A 20,702-nucleotide genomic window follows, 5' to 3' on the forward strand; every position below is an offset into this window, starting at 1 on the left:
TAAACCAAGTGCTTTTCCTCTGAATAAGATTTAACCCAAAATGAGGTTGGGGACTGGAAGAAGGTATGAAAAACTACCTCTTAAAATTTCTGTTTCTAAAGCTAATAGGAATTCTTTTGCAATAGCTTTTTTTTTTTTCCTTGACAACCAAGGATTGATACATCTTGCATGTTAAAAAGTAGAGGACTGTGAGTAAGTATTCACTGGCTACAGTTTTTTTTCCTTGTAAATTCCCTTTTTGTGATACAATTGGTGCTCTTTTACTGTCTTAAATTTTTCCATTTTTCTTTAATGGTCTCTCCTCTTTTCTTAGTTCTTAATTGTTCTGCTTTTCATCAGTAGATAATTCTCTCTGGTTGACGAACAGTGATGGGCGTCAGAGTCACGGACAACATACGATATCTGGTTCTGTCTGGCTGGAAAAAAGTTAAACGGTGCTTCAGCCTCCAATTAGTCACTTTAAGTACAAGCACCAGTCAGCCTCCATGGTTGCAAGCATTTCGTTGTTGTAAGCACTTGAGAATACCTGGTATAATTTTTTCACATCCCCCTGCCCCAAAGCAAGTTTATCTTTGTTCTTAAACCCTAAGCCACACTCTGTATTTCCTTTCCGTGCCACACTGAAAAGAAATAAAAACCAAGTGCCGTACATATCACTTCAACACATAAACAATTAGGTAAGAGTCCATTTCTCCCTTAAACCTTTCTTGGAAAGGAAAAGGAAAACCTTGTTTTCCTATCTTAGAATAAGACTTAAAAGCCATCAAAGCACCCACAGAACAAGTGGCTCTTCATTTCAGGGGCAGGGGTAGTGTCAGGCATGTGTAGTCTTTGCTCTACCATGGATGTCCACGTAATTTCTTGGAATAAGGCTTGCAGTGGATAACCCAGTGAGATGCAGGAAGATTCTTTCCACTCAGATCCTGTCAGGGCCAATGTGCCTTTCAGGAGACTGTCTGTGAGATTCTGAAGATTGGAAGTGTAAAAAAAATTGAGTTGGACAGATCCTTGCCACCACTTTTTCTGCTAAATATAGACAAGTTGTCATCAGGTTGCACAAGCAATTTCCAGCTACAGCTCCTCAGGAAGAGAAGCAGGCACTGGGGCTCATGTCTCTGGTAGGTAAAATGTGTAGAGAGGATCTGACCCAGACCTGGGGGTTGTGGGGAGCTAGGGAAGAGGGTAGAATGAAATGGGAGAAAGGAGTCTACGTTTTGGTTAAATATATAATGACACACTGGGGGGTATATAGCAAATGATGGTATCGGCTTAAAATCTCATTAAGCATGGATAACTTGTTAGAAAAGAGATATAGAAGGGGCGCTCCCCCCCACAGGAGTCTGTGTTCAAGTTCCTTCTCTACTACCGCTTTGGAAGCAATGTAGTAACAGTGGGAAGAGACTATGAGACATGGTGTCAGATGGTCCTGAGTTTGAATCCTGGCTTCATCTGACCCTACGTTTGATGTGGAGTTAATTACTTAAGTACTCTGAGGCTCAGAGTCCTAATATATAAAATATAGGTAGAATAATATCTCTCACAGTGTTACTAGGATTAACGTACATGGCACTACTAAGTGCTCAACTTCTCTTGGTGCCCCCATCTACTTCTCCCCTTTGAGGCAAATTGTTTAAGCTTCCCTGGACTCTACTTGTTTTTCTCTTATCAAGTCCTTTGGGTTCTACCTCCAAAGTATATCCAGAATTTGTCCCCTTCTCTCCAACTCCATTGCTACCACGCCAGTACAAGCCACTGTATGTCTTGCCTAGGCCACTGCAACAGCTTTCTCACTACTTTCTCTCTTTCTGTTTCTAAACCCTGTACAATCCATCTCTACACAGCAGGCAGAGAGAACTTAAAAAAAAAAATGCATATTAAATCATGCCATTCTTCCACCTGAAACCCTCCAGTGGCTTCTTACTGAGACTAATATCCAAACCTCATCACAACCTTCGAGGCTCCTTGCGATCCGGACCCTGCTTACCTCTTTACTCCTTGACTTCATCTGTATCACTTCCTTCTTCTATTAATATTTTCCAGCTGTACTGGCCTAATTTAACTCCCCAGAACACGTCAAGTTTATTTCTACCTCGGGGGCTTTGCATGTGCCTGGAAGAAGTTCCTTCTATATTTTGTTGTGGTTGAAACCTTCTCAAGTTAGGTCCAATGTTCTCTCGTACAATTTGTCTTCCCTGACTTAGTCTCTATACAGCCCTATACCATTTTTTTTTCATAGCACTTATTACTGCATGAAATTATTTTAAATTTTGCTTCTCTGATTCCCCCGCTGGGGATGTAAACTTCATCAAAGAAGGGGACTATACTTTTTACCCCTGAATAAACCCAGAACACTCGGGCAGCATGTGGTGAACGAATTCTGATTAAGTATGTAAAATGGGGTAATGATAACTTCCTGAAAGTTTGTGACTGGATTTGGCAGTCTTTCTATGTCTTTCCATTTCTAAAGATTCTATGACACCTTGAACAGCAAGACTGAATCCCAGAATAATTTAAAAGAAATATAGTTAGGAAACTTTCAAATACTCATCATATACTAATTCATATTAGGTTTACCCAGTTGAAACACTGTCTATCTGCTTTAATGAAAAAAAAAATAAGAAGGACTTATAATTTGCATGTTACGGGATCCTTTTAAACTACTATTTAAAAATTGTGTTCCTTTCAGTAGCATTAAGGTTTTCCCAACAATCTTATTTACAGTTGGCTTAGCACATCCTTAGTTCACAGATCTTGAAAAGGAATGTGATTCCACAGCATAACACATCTGCTAAAAGAACTGGCTCAGGTGAGCACAGACTGTGTGAATGGCATGTTATTCAGCTCAGGGAGTCATTCATTCCACTTCTGGGGCTGGGCTGTGAGAGGGACACTGTACAAAATGGATCAATCTTAGGGAAGGAACTGGAAACCCTGTTAGAAGAAGAAAACGGGAAGGCCTAATTGAAGGCAGGCCTAGCTGAACTGAAGCCTGATAACTGTCAAATATCTGGAGGTTTTCATGAAAAGATGCTGTCCCGCACATGCCCTGGGACAAATCTAGAGCTGATGAGTAGAAGCTACTGGGAGGCAGATTTTGGTGCCATAAATGAAGGGAATTTCTAGCAGTCAGTCTGCCCTCATATATAAGCAAAGGTCTGCTTGGAAATACAATAAGCACGTGCCGTCACTGGATGTTTCAACTTCAGACAGGCAGACCACTAATCAGCAATGTCCTACAAGAATTCTTCCCATTATAGGTGGGCAAGTTCTCATGGAGCTCTTTTCACAAATTCCAGGCTGACTAGTGGGGTCTAATGTTGTGTGATTTGCATCACACAGCGTTATTTCTAGTATGTAATGTGCAGAATATGATGAGTCTCTTATTGTTAATGATTCAGGCCCAGGAGATTTTGAATTTCATAAGTTAAGCTAGAATCTCATAGATCCACGGTTTTACTTTCTGACCCGGAAGGAAGTTACTGGCTATTTCCTACCCAAGAGATTTCTTATCTGGAAGGCTGAAGCAGGCTACTTCTTCTCTTGGTGAATAATAGTTTGTGTTCCAAAAATAACCCTGGGTTTAGGGATAGAAGATAAGGCTGGAGAGTTTAAGAGTTGAATTAGCTCGCCTTTTAATTTGTGGTCTAAGAACTCTCTGTTACCCTTTACCTCTCCCTTCTGGCAGGGTGGCTGGTAACTCCGGGCAGAAGCTGAACCCCTGCTCAGCGCCATCCCCCAGCCTGAGCCCTCTTTTCACCTTCTTTCTTTCCTTCCTTCGCCTTTCATTAGAATCCCTGTGAGCCTTTGCAAGCTTAGCATGAAAATGAGCCCATTTTATTTTTGGAACCCACAGAGGCAGCCCTGAGGGGAGTTATTGTGTTGCTTTTAGCAACTAAACAAAAAGGTGTGAAATCATTTGCTGGCTGTTCTAGAATGGGAAAAAAAAATAAATAAACAAACTGAGCAGGAAGGTTCAGGACAGTGTGTGGTCACTTGGACAGAACCTTGTGACGCGGCTTCTCTGAGACTTATTAGTAATAAAAGTGGCTGTGGGAATGTCTGTACATTTCTCTCACCTTCCCGGGAAGTTACCAGAATAACACGGGAAGCCACTGGGATTTTTTTTTTCTTAAATGATTCACTTGGAAAAACTAGTTCCACGTTGCTTTGAAAATGACTTGGGGACGGGACTAGTTTGAGAAAATTCCTTAGAGCCCTTTGCAATGTTCCCTGTACAGGGAGGGTGAGGGAGGGAAGAGAGGACCATTTCACCAAGGGTTTTTTAAGAGCTGGGAACACCCATCAAACGCCTCTGTGGTCGAGTACGGGAGTCTTTACCACGGGCCTGTAATGATTTAATCACATTACAGTGGTAAGAGACAAAGACCGCCAGCAACAAAGACTTCTCGTGAAACTTGAGGTTTTTGCCTCATGCTGATAACATTCACTAAGAGCCATCTCCTGTTTTGGGGGGCTTTGGGCCTCTCTTTTTGGAAGAGCATCATATTTTGAAATGTCTCTTCATTAGCAAAGGCAACTTCATTTTCAACTGGCGTCTTGCATATGGGATTTTTTTCCCTTTTACAATGATGTAATCTTTTCTAAACTACAAAATATCTAAAACATGCAAAAATGCGGAGACTTGGTAAATGCATATCCTATTCCCAAGATGTCACAATTGCTACTTGAGCTCTTCTTAAAAGAAATAGAATGCTATGGTTGTGCTTTCCTATTCCCATGCTTCTTTCTTGCTCTTTCCCAAGAGGCAAACCCTGTTCAACTGGTGTGTGTCCTTCCACCCTTGGCCCTTCCGCAGGCCTGACCAAATAGTCATTTGGTTTAAAGAACTTGGCCTTTGGAGTATTCAGGCAGCCAGGCTTCCATGAAGGATGGGCATCACCATGCAGTGGGCAGTCACTGGGCCTGTCTTGCTAAATGGCAAGTCTTCTTTTCATCCAGCATTCAGGGCAGAATTACAGTAGAGTCAAACACTAGGATAAGACAAACCTTTAAAAAGTACTATTTAATTGACTAATCAATTCATAGAACAAATTATATTGACTGCCCACTTATTGCCAGGGACCATGCTATGTAAGTCACAGACAAATGGAAATTATAACCACTGTAATATCAAAACTTCTCTTAGGAAAGGAGCTGTCTTTGCTTAGGAAAATTCCATGATAAGCCATGACCATGATGAGGTGGGCAATAAGAACCAAGAGAGAACTTCACTGAGCTGAGTGGGATTGTGGAGTGAAGGAGGAGAAAGGAGAAGGAGAGGGAGGAAAGAAATAACTAGGAATCTCAGGGCGAGAGAGAGGGGGAGAGACGAGAGATGTGAGTGGGAAAAAGGACAAAGGGGGAAGACAAAAGGACCTGTGGCAAAGTGGCTAAAGTGAAAATAAAAATTATGGTGTTTCAGGTGCTGGAGGGCTTCAACAACAAGGTCTCTTAAGATCAATTTGAGGTGGTGTGTGTTTCTGTGAAAGAAATCCATTGTTTGGTACCCATCCTCTTCTCTACACCCCAGTAAAATGTTAAGTGAAATAGATTTTTTTAATTAAGGGATGAATTTTATATACATGTACACATATGTATACATATATATATGTGCACGTGGTATGTATATGTGTGTGTATAGGTACACGTATATGTACCTAAAAGACCTTGGATAAACTGAAATGGATCAGTGAAAAGCAGAAATTCAGCACCAGAGGTGACCACGAAAACCGAGCCCTGGTGCCTCCCCCTTACGCTCTCAAACCTCGGAATTCTCAGCAATCCGGCAAAGTCTTGGCTTTCATTGTAGCCTGGGGAAAGTGCACTGAGAGATGTCTCAAAGAGCAGAGAGAGCTTATTTGACATCAGAGTTGGGAGCAGAGCTTACTGTTTCAGTTTTACACTGTAGGTAACAGGGGACATGATTTGAAGACGGGGGTGCCTTCTGAAGTCATGATTTATCGAACCTCTACCACGGTTGCCCAAATGCTCTTTTCCCTTGTTTCCAACTAGCAAACACCTACTCATCTTTCTGGATTGTATTTAAATGTCACTCTATCTGTGGAGTTTTCCCTGACTCCCAGGGAGGGTAATTTTCTTCTTCTGAACTTCTGTATCTCTCCATATATATCTTTCTCTAAGACACCACGTATGACATGATACCACATGCGACTGAACCTGCACACAACAAAGTAGACCTCGGGGTACCACTTTCGAGTCCCCACTGCCCAGCAAGACACATGGGTCCTTTACAGAATAAAACCTGGGGATGTGAGTAATAAAGGGAAACTTACAAGTGGGCACACAGCTTCAGAAAGAGCAGAACTCCAAGCCCCTAAATTATTGGGTACCACCCTCCCCCAATAATTCTGCTACTGGATGCCATTTGTCTTGCCCCTTGCTCCTATTTAGAAATAAGAACCCCTTGCTCCCCAGAAGTAAAAGCAATGTAATAGTCATTTGTTTGTTTATTCCCTGAGCCAAGACGCAGGGTGATGAGGCTGGATTGCACACGGGGCGTGGGCATCAGAAACTGGGAAGTCTCACCTTGCCCGGCCTGTCTGGCTCGTATGCTTGGGCAAGTCACATAGCTCCCGTGGGACTCCTCACCCAGTGGTAATGACCGGCTTCACAGGGTGGCTGCAAAGCTTAATTAAGGATTGAGAAGGAGGCAGAAAATACAAAGTGCCTCATACACGCAAAGGATTTTCTTCCCATATTTATCTTTGGGCTCAGTAGCCTGCGGTAGGAAATGTTTATAAGCTGGAAGAAGAGTCTAGCAAAAGTATAATTACTATTCTCATCCTAAAATGGCTCACTTGTATTGACTGGGGCAAGGACCACATATTTATTTCTTTTATTCCAGTACATTCTGTGGCCCTTGCTGCTAACTTCATGGGGACAGCTTGCTACCTCTTGGCCTCAGTTTCCCTGACTCCAAGGACTTTCTCTATGATTCCTTTATGCTCAGATGTGTTGTGATGCCTGAAACTTTTATCTCAGTCCCCAGACGCTCAGATCACACTCAGAAAAGGTTCAGGGACTTCCCTGGTGGTCCAGTGGTTAGGAATCCGCCTTCTAATGCAGGGGACTCAGGTTTGACGCCTGGTTGGGGAACTAAGATCCCACACGGCCCGAGATAATTAAGCCCGTGCACCACAACTAGAGAGAAACGTGAGCGCTGCAACGAGATCCCACGTGCCGCAACTAAGACCCAACTCAGTCAAAAATAAATTAAAAAAAAAAGAAACGAAAAGAAACAAGGTTCACAGATGGTACACAAAAGTTTGTGAGTGAACCCATAGGGGTTGGTCCCCAAGCCAGAAGGCACAGGGACTTGTGAAGCCTTGTACAAGTGACCCCCCCCGACTCTGCCTGTCTTCGTAGACACGCATCTCTCTTCTGAGCACTTGGGAGACCTCAGCAGATTCACTGTTTCCATCACTGCCAGAGTCTGCAGCCTCACTGCCAATTATTTTGCTGAACGATTGAGCAAAAGAACAACTGATCCAGAGGTAACACTGAGAAGGTAGGAGAGAGACAGAAAAACAAACCAAAACAGTGGGTTGAGTTGCTACTTTGAAAAACCTTCTTATTCCTTACTGCATTTTGTTTGCTTGTTTGTTTTGTAATCACAGAGGATATTGCTGTACTAGGGATATTCAAAGACCAAAACTGTTCAGAAGGAGAAAGGGATTCTAAAGCTTTATACCCCAAACGAACTTCGCATGCAGTGTTTGTTGTCAAGAGAGGAATACAGGCCAGAAGATGGCCACTATTTCCATAGCGCCTCCTCTGTACCCTCATCCTGCCTCGCTGTCTTCAGAATCCCTGGCATCATACCCCAGGAGGCAGTTGGGTCAGCCACAGGGGTCAGATAAGGAGGTGGAAGAGTGGGACAGCTATTGCAGGTGCCCAGCCAGGTGTGGCGGTAGCTGTGGAAATGCGTGGGACCACCAAGGCTTATGTAAGAAGGAAGCCAAAGGGGAAGATGTAAGGTTGATTCTGATTGGCTAACTCAACATGAGGCCGACTGAGGGAGGAGGGGGAGAGTGGGAGAGAAGACACTTTTGAAAGCATGACAGTGTCTCATTTGTATGCAAGTAAATATGAAGGTGTCTTCCAAATACAGTCCTGAAGAAGGTGGGGATAAATGGGAATTTTGATATGCAGTAAACCACATGCTACCTTAAATATATACACACAAATTAAAGAAGGTTGCTATCAGTCGAATATGCTATATATGCTAATTACATTAATATTGGATGCATTGTTAATACAATTTCTCAAATGTATTTAAAAATGACTTGAAGAAAATGAAAAAAAAAAAAGAATGAAATAATGCCATTTGCAGCAACATGGATGGACCTAGACATTATCATACTAAGTCAGACTGAGAAAGACAAATATCATATGGTATTGCTTATATGTAGAATCTAAAAAAATGGTACAAATGAAATATTCACAGAACAGAAATAGAGTCAAAGATGTATAAAACAAACTTATGGTCACCAGGGGGGAAAGGCGGGAGGGAGGGATAAATTGGGAGATTGGGATTCACATATATACTATACTAATATAAAACAGATAACTAATAAGGACCTACTGTATAGCACAGGGAACTCTACTCAATACTCTGTAATGGCCTATATGGCAAAAAAAGCTAAAAAAGAGTACATATATGTATAACTATTCACTTTGCTGTACACCTGAAACCAACATAACATTGTAAATCGACTACACTGAAATAAAAATTTAAAAAAAGGAAATGCAAAAAAAAATTTTGGAACTTTAACCTTGAGTGCCCATAGATCATTTTCTTAGGAAAATGTGACTACTGGAAATGTTAGATCTTTTTCAAGCCAAAGCATTATAACTGGTCTCCCATACGCCTAGAGTAAAATTTTCTACTGAAGCACTGTTATAGAAAAATACCACATGCTATAGATTAAACACAGAAACCAGCTAATCACAACACATGAAAGGAAATGTAGCGTGTTCTGAGAAGTGCAAATATGTTGAAACATGTCTACCGTGAAATACAGTCTTAACAATCCTCTGAAAAATAGCCCTTCTGTAAGGAGCACTTATTCTTACACTTCACTGAGGGATCTCAGTTTCAAATAAGGTTCATTTTATGAACTTGGGTGATGGAAACAAAAGATACTCTGGAAACATCCTTTTAGTTCTGAGCACCTCCTCTCTTTTTTCTTTTTTTGCGGTACGCGGGCCTCTCACTGTTGTGGCCTCTCCCGTTGCGGAGCACAGCCTTCGGACGCGCAGGCTCAGCGGCCATGGCTCACGGGCCCAGCCGCTCCACGGCATGTGGGATCTTCCCGGACCGGGGCACAAACCCGTGTCCCCCGCATCGGCAGGCGGACTCTCAACCACTCACTGCGCCACCAGGGAAGCCCACCTCCTCTCTTTTTTGGGAGGAGGGGAGCTTTCAGTGATTCCACGTATATCTTACATTCAATAAATTGAGGATGGAAAGCAGTGCCAGGTAATTCCAACACTTAAACTGCTACCTAAGCATCTAGCTGTTAAAGGAGTTCAAATGAATTGTTAGCTACAAAAGGGAGGTTTCTCAACCTACATCCCACTCCAAGGTCAACTCTCGTCACAGGTGCACTTGGCCAGGAGGCACTCCTAATCTCAGAAGCAGATATGGCTGCCAAGTTCAAGTTGTCATGACTCTGAACATAGTATAACATTCCGCTCCAAGCCAGAGTCCATAACTCTTGCGGCTGTTCAGATGAGGGCCCTTCTTGGTACTGCTTAGGCTCACACCCACTGGCTACAGTAATGCAGCAGGTGAAGGACTTAAGTGTCACTCAGTTGGTTTCCAGTTGCTTCCAGGAAAAAAAAAACCATGGCGTATAAGATTCTTGCATCTGACACCTGGCAAATTTCCCCTGTGTTCACAGGCCACAGACAGGATATCTGACCATTGCTGTCATGGCCTGAAGTGCTGTCTCCCACACTTTGAGGGGCCCTGCGACATCCAGAAAGCTGGGGATGTTAGCATTTTGGAGACAAGGTATAAAAAAAGACTCTACATGTATCTGAAAACTCTGCCAAGCACATTATCCCTGACATGCCACCTGTGAGCTCTTCCAGCTTCAGAACATTCTGTCTCAGGAGTTGTCAGCTCGACCTCATATTCTGGTTTTATGGTGTTGATTCACATCTACCAGAAAGGAGGCCAAAAGGAAGGACTCGCCTCCATCGTTATCTTCTGCAAATGAGCCCCCTGCTTTGCCCCTGGGCTGTTTCTCCATGTACTGTTCTTGGGCTGTCTGTCTAACTTGGACTGGGCATCTGTGGCCCTGAGGTTCCACGAATATTCAAATAATAAACAACAGTGCTATAATTACCAGTAGGTTCGTCAAAAAGCAAGAGAATAGCAAACTAACCTCAACTTGGCCTTTGTTTCTCTGGCAAATCAAAGGTCAAAATGCTTTTTTGTCATTTTTGCATAGTCATTTACGTTGATATTTTCCCCTTGTGGGATCCAATCTTCAATGTGAAAATAAATCTAGAAACTTTCTATTCACACGTTTTTAGGTGTGTGCCCCGAATGACACACTCGGGAGGTAAGCACGAGTCATGGTAACTGGCCACATCCTTTATCTGTTGGGACCTGAGAGTTAGCAGAACTTTATCTTTATGATGAAGTGGCCTTTAGAAGTGGGTATCGCCGAGTTCAGAATGTGAGCATCGTTACTGAGAAAAAGCACTTTCCTTTTAAACAGAGAAACCAACAGCCATGCACTACAAGGCCTGAAAAAAAAAGTTGAGCTACCACAAAACAAACAAATATTCAGCTCGGTTTCAGGAAGTTTAGAGAGGATCAAACAAGGCTTTCTCTATTGAAGTCGTTTGAGAACATTCGTGCTCACTTCAGCCTCAGTTCCTATTTATGCTGCTGGCTTTTATACATCGACCTCAGGAGGGCATTCCAACTTCAGGTTACTCACAAAGTATCTTCAGAAAAGAAGGTCTGAGCATCCCAACCCCAGCGTGAGGGAGGGGAAGCACAGAGATTTGAATTTGTTTCCAAACTACTGCTCTGTCCTTGAGGCGAAGACATCTCAAAAACTGGAGAGAGAAATTCCACAGAGAGAGAGAGGGTGAGAAAGCTTTCCCATGGTGTGAACATGCCTGTGAAGAGAATGACTCTTCTTGTGAGACGAAACCAGGAGATGAGAGAGGCTATATGTGGAACCCTTGTGAAGGTTTCCATGCAGAAGGAGCTTGCAATTTTCTGATGGTCCCTGGGGAGGAGGATTTGGTAGACAGTTGAATTTTCAAGCAAATTGTCTTCCAGAATAAAAGAGGAATGATGCCAACCCCTTGCAAACAATATTCTTGTTTGATCAACCTATTACTTTTTAGTTCTTAGGGTCATTCATGCTCAGAACAATGTTTTGGGTGGTGTTTTTAATCCCCATTTTATGAATTAGAAAATTGAGGCTCAGAGATTAAGTCCAAAGTTACACAACAAATACGTAGAAAAGCTAAGATTCACACCTGGGTCTTTCTGCCTCTAATGCCTGAGGTCTTTCTAACATGCCACATCAGCACCTTACTACATCCTACTTAACAAAGCATGTTATTACCAGTGGGAAGAGAGAGAAACTTCTGGAGAAGAATAGGAAAGAGTTTTGACTGGGGAGTGGGCACGACGCGGAGGGAAATGTCGGCACTTCGGTCATTGTTACTGTGTCTGCATCTTTTCGTGGAAATATACAGAGATTTCTTCTTAAAATCTGCATGTTGGAACTTGGTGGTAAAACTTAAGTCCCATCCTGCATATGGTGCAAATCCACAACAGAGAAGCAAGAGATGAGAAAGCTGCTGTCCCCAGAAGGGTCAAGTCTGAAGGACGCACCCACCTAAAATCACATAAATACCCACACTGCTTGCCTCTGGAGAAGGTCTCAGTAAGGTTTACCCATACGTCAGCAAGCATGAGTCCTCCATAGACATACAGATGGCCAACAGGCACGTGAAAAGATGCTGAAGATCGCTAATTATTAGAGAAATGCAAATCAAAATTACAATGAAGTATTACCTCACACCGGTCAGACCATTATTAAAAAATCTACAAATAACAAATGCTGGAGAGGGTGTGGAGAAGAGGGAACCCTCCTACCTTGTTGGTGGGAATGTAAATTGGTGCAGCCACTATGGAAAACAGTATGGATGTTCTTCAAAAAACTAAAAATAGAGTTGTCCTATGATCTAGCAATCCCACTCCTGGGCATATATGCAGACAAAACTATAATTTGAGGAGATACATGCACCCCTATGTTTACAGAAGCGCTATTCACAATAGCCAAGACATGGAAACAACCTAAATGTTCATGGACAGATGAATACATAAAGAAGATATAGTACATATACACAATGGAATACTACTCAGCCATAAAAAAGAATGAAATAATGCCATTTGCAGCAACATGGATGGACCTAGCGATTATTATACTAAGTGAAGTTAAGTCAGACAAAGACAAATACCATATGATGTCACTTACATGTGGAATCTAAAATATGACATAAATGAGCTTATCTATGAAACAGAAACAGACTCACAGACATAGAGAACAGACTTGTGGTTGCCAAGGGGGAGGTGGGGTGGGGTAGGGTGTATTGGGAGTTTGGGATTAGCAGATGCAAACTATTATATAGACAATGCATAAAGAAAAAGGTCTTACTGTATAGCACAGGGAACTATATTCAATATCCTGTGATAAACCATAATGGGAAAGAATATGAAAAAGAACGTATATATATACAACTGAATCACTTTGCTGTAGAGCAGAAATTAACATAACATTGTAAATCAACTATACTTCAATAAAATAAAGTAAAAAATAAAGAACGAGCCTTCCACAAGCAGAGTGTTTTTCTTTAGGTATCTCCCACCATATACACACCTTGCTATACAATTAGGTGGCTTACTCTGGAGCTTAGGAAAAGCTTCCTACCTATGCTGAACAACTTCCCTTTTTTTCATTATGAAAGAATATATTTTGGTAATACAAACTATGCATCTCTTCTACAGTACAAAATCGATGTGTATTCCCTACGTGGCCTCCGTGCTCCCAAGACATCAATACCCTCAAGTACACAAGAAGGCTTCCACTCCAGGAGGTACCCTCCTCCCACCCTAATCTTTTTTAAAGTTGGTACAACATGTCTATAAAGTCCAGAATTTCCAACAGCCATTTTAGTCACCTAAATCTGAGAGAGATAAATTTACAATCCACTTTAGGTTTATGTGGGGAACCATAAGTACCAGGCTTGAGCCCTGAGGGCTAGAATTTCATGGGCCATTAAGTGTGTCACCAGGTGGAGAGCTGTCAATAGCTGGAAGTGAGTTACATGGAGATAAGCACAGTCAGCCGGCTTAAGAAAGTGTAGCCCCAATCAGAGACGGGTACCCTTTCCCCGCTGGCTCCATGGTTCCACTCACTGGTTCATCCCTCCCTCCTCGGAACTCAGTCCTCGTTCGGTGTTTAGGATTTGTCCCTGTGCCAGACAGCAGGCTGCGTTTCTCTTACCTAGACTGAAAAGTCTAGGTGACATATGGAAAGAACAGGAGATTGGCGGTGAGGCAGAGCTGGATTTAAGTCCTTGTTCTGTCATTGGTAGCCATGAAATAATGCACAAGTTACTTAACCTGTCTTAGCTCTAGTTTTTCCAACTGTAAAATTATTAAAGATAATTAATAGTATAAGAAAGGTATAGCTAGGACCAACAGGGAGAGGTTGTAGGGAGATAGATTTCCTGCTCAGCAAACAAAAGAACCTTCTAAAAACGAGGTTGGCTCAAAAATAGAATGGGCTGCTGTGAAAAGACATGAAGAAGTAAATACCAGCTACTGCAGGCTTTGTGTCTAACCTGGATGCTGGGTGGAGGATTCTGGGCACAGGTGGGAGTTGAGAGTGGCTACTGCAATTCTCCCTGCTGCTCTTGAAATTCGACGATTCTATGATTTACATATGTGTCCTTCCAGAAAAGCCAAGACAAATCCTCTCAAAATCCACAGTGGAGAATAAAAGTAAAATGACATTTTTTTTTCTCCTTTTCATTTTCCTTCTAGAAAACTAATCCCTCCCATGTTTTTTTCCCCTCCACTCAGTTGGTAGAGAAACGCATTTCTACCGAGTGCACAGAACACATTTAACCATTTTGAAACACAACATTTAACACAAAGCACGTGGCCATATGTTTTAATTAATTCCCCCTACACAAATAGTTCCATTTTTAGAAAAGTCAAAATTCTGTACGCTGCCTCTTGCTCTCCTTCTCTCCACCGTGTCTCTGCTGGACTAGCCCAGCAGTGTTCTCCCATTCTGTCCTTGTGCCGTCGGAGCGCATGGCACCTGCCAGTAAAAGTGATGACAGACTTGGACGTTCATGCAGGTTTCCAACAACAGAGTTCACTCCGTAATCACCTGGGTTCAGCCAGTGACCCCGATCTGAGTGACACTGGATTTGTTATGAGATGTTACACCATGGGCTTTCATTTCTACAGGTGATGAACCACTTTGAAAGTGAATTTTTTAGCTTGCTAGCAGAAATGACCTGTGAGTCTGCAGACAAATCCCACCCGATTGTGCAAAGCTCAACCCTTGGTCTAGTGCTTGAGTTTGCTTGGAAAATTGGCTGTCATGTATGAGTCATAGATACAGGGTCATCCTCTGGGAGAGTGTGAACCTGTGCTTGTGTGTGTATTTGAACATGCCCAGGACAGGAAGTGAATCATAAGTGTACCTTACAAATAGTGGCCAAAGGGAATGTCAAGAGCAGTCTTAAACTGAAGGAGGGCCACAGAAGATGAAGGATATCGTGCAATAGGGAATGAGAGGAGGGCTAATAAGACTAGGGCTGCCAGCCTAACCCTCATCACAAAATGATGGTTACACACTGATTACACATTGATCAGCCAGGCACTGGGGAAGCAGGTGCTTGTACCCGCATGACCTTATTTATTCAGCTAATTACCGTCATCCCCATTTTACAGATGAAGCTCAGAAAGGTTACGCAGTCTGCCCACAGCCACGTTACTCCAGGTGGTGGTAGAGATGGAAGTTTGCCCTACGATGATGCCTTTGGGGCCTCATGACACTGTCCGGTTTTTGGTGCAGAGTCTGACTGTATCTGCTTCTTGGGCCCTGCCTTAGCCACCTTGTCTCATGTTTGTCTCTGATATTATATTTCCTGCTATTTGTGGTCAGATTCCTCCCTCTCCAAGCCGTTTCTCTTATTTGCCTAATGTTATAATTTATGCTTCAGATACCCAACGGCATCTTTTCACGTTCAAACTTTCAAAGCTACAAAGCACTTTAGGGACAATTAAAATCCCATCAAGAGTATCGATTCTGCCAGGAGACCCCGACCTGTGCAGCTGACGCTGAAGATGCAGAAGAGGCTTCTCAGACTTCCCTGGTGTCACAGTGGTTAAGAATCCATCTGCCAATGCAGGGGACATGGGTTCGAGCCCTGGTCCGGGAAGATCCCGCATGCCGCGGAGCAACTAAGCCCATGCGCCACAACTACTGAGCCTGCGCTCTAGAGCCCGCGAGCCACAAAAACTGAGCCCGTGTGCCACAATTACTGAAGCCCACACGCCTAGAGCCTGTACTCTGCAATGAGAGAAGCCACCGCAATGAGAAGCCCGCGCACCGCAAGGAAGAGTAGCCCCCGCTCGCCACAACCAAAGAAAGCCCATGCAGCAACGAAGACCCAACACAGCCAAAAATAAATAAATAAATAAATTTTAAAAAGAGAAAAAAAAGAAAAAGAAGTGGATTCTCTTCCTTTGCCATGAATGCTGCCTCTCTGGATAGCTGGGATTTAGAATATCTATCATCTTAATCAAAGAAGCTATGGAATAAAGACTCATTGACCGAAGTTTCTCATAGGCTAAGGATGGAGGAATCTTATTTCCTCCGTCTGTAAATCAAGATTCAAATCTTTTCATTCGGAAATATGGATAATGTGACAGTTAAGATTTATACTCTAAAGTTCTTGATGGTACCATTAATGTTTGGTTTTCAAGGTAGAGTTTTGTAACAGGAAGATTTATTTTTAAACTTGACACAATTTGAATTTAACAGACATATTTTCTCCACATTTTATTTTCCACATTTACTCCACTGAAACTATATGGCTGGAATAAAGCATCAAAAACAAACAAGCAGACAAGTAAGCAAACAAACAAAAAACCTACTCCATTTCCCCCTTGCTAGGCAACCAGAACCTAAGCTTTTTTTTTGCGGTACGCGGGCCTCTCACTGTTGTGGCCTCTCCCGTTGCGGAGCACAGCCTTCGGACGCGCAGGCTCAGCGGCCATGGCTCACGGGCCCAGCCGCTCCACGGCATGTGGGATCTTCCCGGACCGGGGCACAAACCCGTGTCCCCCGCATCGGCAGGCGGACTCTCAACCACTGCGCCACCAGGGAAGCCCTGAACCTAACTCTTTGAGGTTAGAAATGTTGTATACTTTGTTGCACTAGGCTGAAAATGGCCCTCCCTCCCCAAAAGATGTCCATATCCTAATCCCCGGAACCTGTGACTGTGTTATTTCAGATGACAAACGGGACTTTGCAGATGTGATTAAGTTAAGGATCTTGAGACGGGGAGATTATTCTGGATTATCCTGGTGGTCTCAGTGTAATCACAAGGGTCCTTCTAACAGGTAGGCAAGAGGGTCAGAGACACAGAAGGTGAAGTGACCATGGAAGCAGAGAAACACAGAGAACACCAGAAGATGCTATGTTGCTGGTCTTGAAGATGGAGAAAGGGGGCATTTGGCCAGGAATAAAGGTGGCTCTAAAGCTGGAAAAGTCAGGAAGTAGACTTCCCCTAGAGCCTCAAGAAGGAACTAGCCCTATCGACACCCTGACTTTAAGCCCAGTGAAATGGATTTCAGACTTCTGAACTCCAGAACTTTAAGAGAATGAACGTATGTTGTTTTGCGCCCCATGCTTGTGGTAATTTGCTATAGAAGCAATAGGAAACTAATAAACTCGTTTATCATTTATTGCCTCTTATATCTAGCATAGTGCTTGGCACATATATGGACTCATAAATTAATATTTACTGAATAAATTGAAAATGTACATGAAGGAAATCATGAGAATGGAATGTACCCAACTCAGGCAACATTTTTTGGTTTAAAAAATTCCCTATTTCTAAGGATGAGAAGAACAGTTCTTTAAAGCTCAGTTGGGTGGACGGTTACTCAGTTATCCATGACAAGACCCCAGAGTTTATGCAGCTTTGCATTAGCTCTTCAGGGCTAGCAAGCTCTTTCCTGGGAGCAGGTGCAGGAGGCCATGGAGCATGATAAACAGCCTTTAGAGGCTGACTGCTTTAAGAATAACTATTTTGTGGGCTTCCCTGGTGGCGCAGTGGTTGAGAGTCCGCCTGCTGATGCAGGGGACATGGGTTCGTGCCCTGGTCCGGGAAGATCCCACATGCCATGGAGCGGCTGGGCCCGTGAGCCATGGCCACTGAACCTGCGTGTCCGGAGCCTGTGCTCCGCAACGGGAGAGGCCACAACAGTGAGAGGCCCGCGTACCGCAAAAAAAACAAACAAACAAAAAACAAAAAACTATTTTGTGTTTCCAAGGACTCAAAGCCCCAGGAAGACAGGGAGGAAGAAGGGGCAGTGTCCATACTGTACAATGCCAAATACCAGCACCTTGAAGAAAGTCTAGTATATAGTAGGCACTCAAGAAGAAAATGGTAGAGGGTACTTCCCTGGCGATCCAGTGGTTGAGACTTCGCCTTCCAATGCAGGGGGTGTGGGTTCGATCCCTGGTCTGGAAGTTAAGATCCCACATGCCTCGTGGCCAAAAAACCAAAACATAAAACAGAAGCAATATTGTATCAAATTCAATAAAGACTTTAAAAATGGTCCACATCAAAAAAAAAAAGAAATCTTAAAAAAAGAGAAGAAAATGGTAGAATGAATGACATTAGAGCCAGTGTATAATCGTGACCTTGCACCCCTGCCCCAACCCCCTTCCCAAAGCCTTCTACAGATGTCAATCTCCCCCCACCTCTGCCTGCTCTGCCTCCCTAGATGTCACTTCCATCAGATTTTACTCATATAAACTAAAGAAGAGCAAAGGAGAGCACCCTCTAACCTCAGACACAGACACACACACACACACACACACACCCACACACACACCCACACACCCACCCACCCAACAAGCCACAGGTATTTTGGCCACAGGGGCTGCAGACCACAGTAATATACCCCACCTTTTCTGAGACCCTCTCGCTTGTTCAATTTCTGCCAAGTCTTATAATTTAAAGAAAAATAAACTAAGCCATTCTGGCTGATTGAAGAATAGTCCTCCTAAGGAACTTAACACCTAACGATCGTATTAGTGATTTACAGTAACTTCTCATTCAGGATTCTTTTAGATTTATCATAGAGGTAAAATCAATACCTTCTACCAAGCTGGAGAGATTTAGATGATTCATTTTTGAAATATAGGAATGGAAAAAAATTAATGATAATGACTAAAAATAACTCTAGTTCTCCCAATTTAAGATGTGGCTGTCTCTTAAGGTCATAATTTAGAAAGGAGGAGGCCTTGGGGATCATCTAGTCCTGCTTCTTTACTTCACAGATAAGGAAAACTGAGGCTCAGGGGGCGTTTCCCAGATCACACTGGCTAGGAAATAACAACATTTCTCTGGCAATGGGGCCCAGGCCTTCTGAGTCTTGAATCCAACATTCATATCCACCTGCCTTGCGTCATCAGATGATGGTACAAGTTTGAAGCACATAAAAACAGACATCAATCTTGCTTTCAAGGTGTTTATAGTCTAGCAGGGGCGATAACACGTATACATATAAATATAAATTATTACATATGTATATTATTACATATACATATAAATTATGACACAAAGTAAACAGAGATAGGCTCTACTAAAGTGGTATAGATTAAAAAAGAATCTTTAAGTCACTGACCCCTGAACATTTTTTTCATTTTTATTATAGTAATCAAACTTGTGAAATAGTCAAATTTTCCTTTTTCCAAGATTCCTTGAAACCAAGTATTTAGACTATAACTTAGTTAAGGATTTTACAACACACCGTATTTGGGTATCTGATTTGAAAAAACAAACAACCAAGCCAGACCACACAATTCACACTGGATGAGATCTTCCGGGCAGGTATCTCCTGTCTATCCAGGAAAGCCAAACCAAAGAAGGCACTGGGTCAAAAAGGAAGGACGAGTAAAGGATAAATCCACTGACCACCACCTGAGGAGGCCAAGACACTCTGTCCTCCCTATTAGTCATGGCTGGCTCTAAAATAAAAATAACACACTCAAGCTGTGATAGAGGAAAGCTCTTGGTTTGGAACCCAACTACAAAGTATTAGCAAAGAGAGATTATTACCCACTAGAGACTCTCTTTTGGGTATAATTAGAAGAAACGAAAGACCATTGAATAGTGGGATTTGTGAGAAATATGGGTCATGTGTCTGCAGCACTAGTTGCTTGCAGAACTGGCTATGTGGGTTGGCACACAGCACCGTGAATATTAGAAACCACAAATCTCCAGAGTTTCCTGAACAAAGTTAAAAGGCCTTGTCTACAGATTGCCTGGTCGAAGGTCAGCTCATGAAAAAAGTCCCTGGATGAGCTCAAATGCTACCTGTGTGTTTCCTACTTCTCCTTCTCTCCCCCCTCACTCCCCCTCCTCTTCATCTTCCCCTCCTTCTCCTTTCATTTTGGATATGGGCATCTCGGTGGGTCTAACTGTAGCTAATGATGCTTCTGCCAACCCCACAGAAGAAACAGGCCCTCTCCATGACAAAAACCAGCTAGGAATCCACAAGCAGCTTTGGACAATGGTACAAACCATATTTCCATGAATAAAACCAAGGGAAGCTGATTCTTTTGCCCTTCAAGGACTAGAGGAGTTATTCCCCTGTCCGATTATGCGGCATTCAAAGGCCTGAAAAAGGAACAAACCTCCCTGTATTGACAACAAAACCAATTCTTGAAAAGCTGAGCCAGAGTGGGGACCCTTCAAAAACTTCTTGGGAGCCTGTTATTGAAACCAAGCACTTCCCTGTTTTCATTTGTCCAAAGATAGACTCCTCTACAGGATCGTTATCTTGAGTTCTAGAAAGTTAAGTAGATGTCTTTTAGTAGGTATAATTTGAGAACAAAAAGGAAAAGTTGAAATGAATTTTTCAATTCCTCGGGATTAAGTATACCTTGGACAAGACAAAGAGCCACGTTTGTGCACCGTACTCCCATCTACCTCTGCCTGGAATGTTCTCTCAGCTCTTCCTTCACCTTCCTTCACGCTCTGAAATATTACTTAGCTACATCTTCACCCCAGGTGACTTCCAGGAGCCCCCAGTTTGCAGGGGGGTGTCCTAGGTCATCTGTTTCCTTATTACTTGCCTCCAAAGCACTTAGATTCTGCATTTGTGTACTTTTCTGTCTCTGTACCCCTGCCTCCTCCAATAAAAGCGGGTGGTGGTAGTGATAGAGATTCTCTGTCCCCAGTGCTTTCTACACATTAGGAGGTCAGTAAGCGCAGGGCAATTCCTGAATGAACACACAAACCCAGTGGCTGGTTTCCTCACAGACCACACCAACAGGGCAGTCCTTCTGTCTCTATTTCTATTTTCCTATCTACTT

The 20,702-nt window shown here is 42.9% G+C and overlaps 1 protein-coding gene across 1 annotated transcript in view; it reads right to left on the bottom strand.

Moving 5' to 3' along the window:
• Nucleotides 1-20,702, bottom strand: part of RORA (RAR related orphan receptor A) — a 929,914-nt gene that overhangs the window by 146,579 nt on the left and 762,633 nt on the right. The window lies entirely within an intron of this gene.

The sequence above is a fragment of the Tursiops truncatus genome, chromosome 2 (genome assembly GCF_011762595.2).
Source record: "Tursiops truncatus isolate mTurTru1 chromosome 2, mTurTru1.mat.Y, whole genome shotgun sequence".
Lineage (NCBI taxonomy): Eukaryota > Metazoa > Chordata > Mammalia > Artiodactyla > Delphinidae > Tursiops > Tursiops truncatus.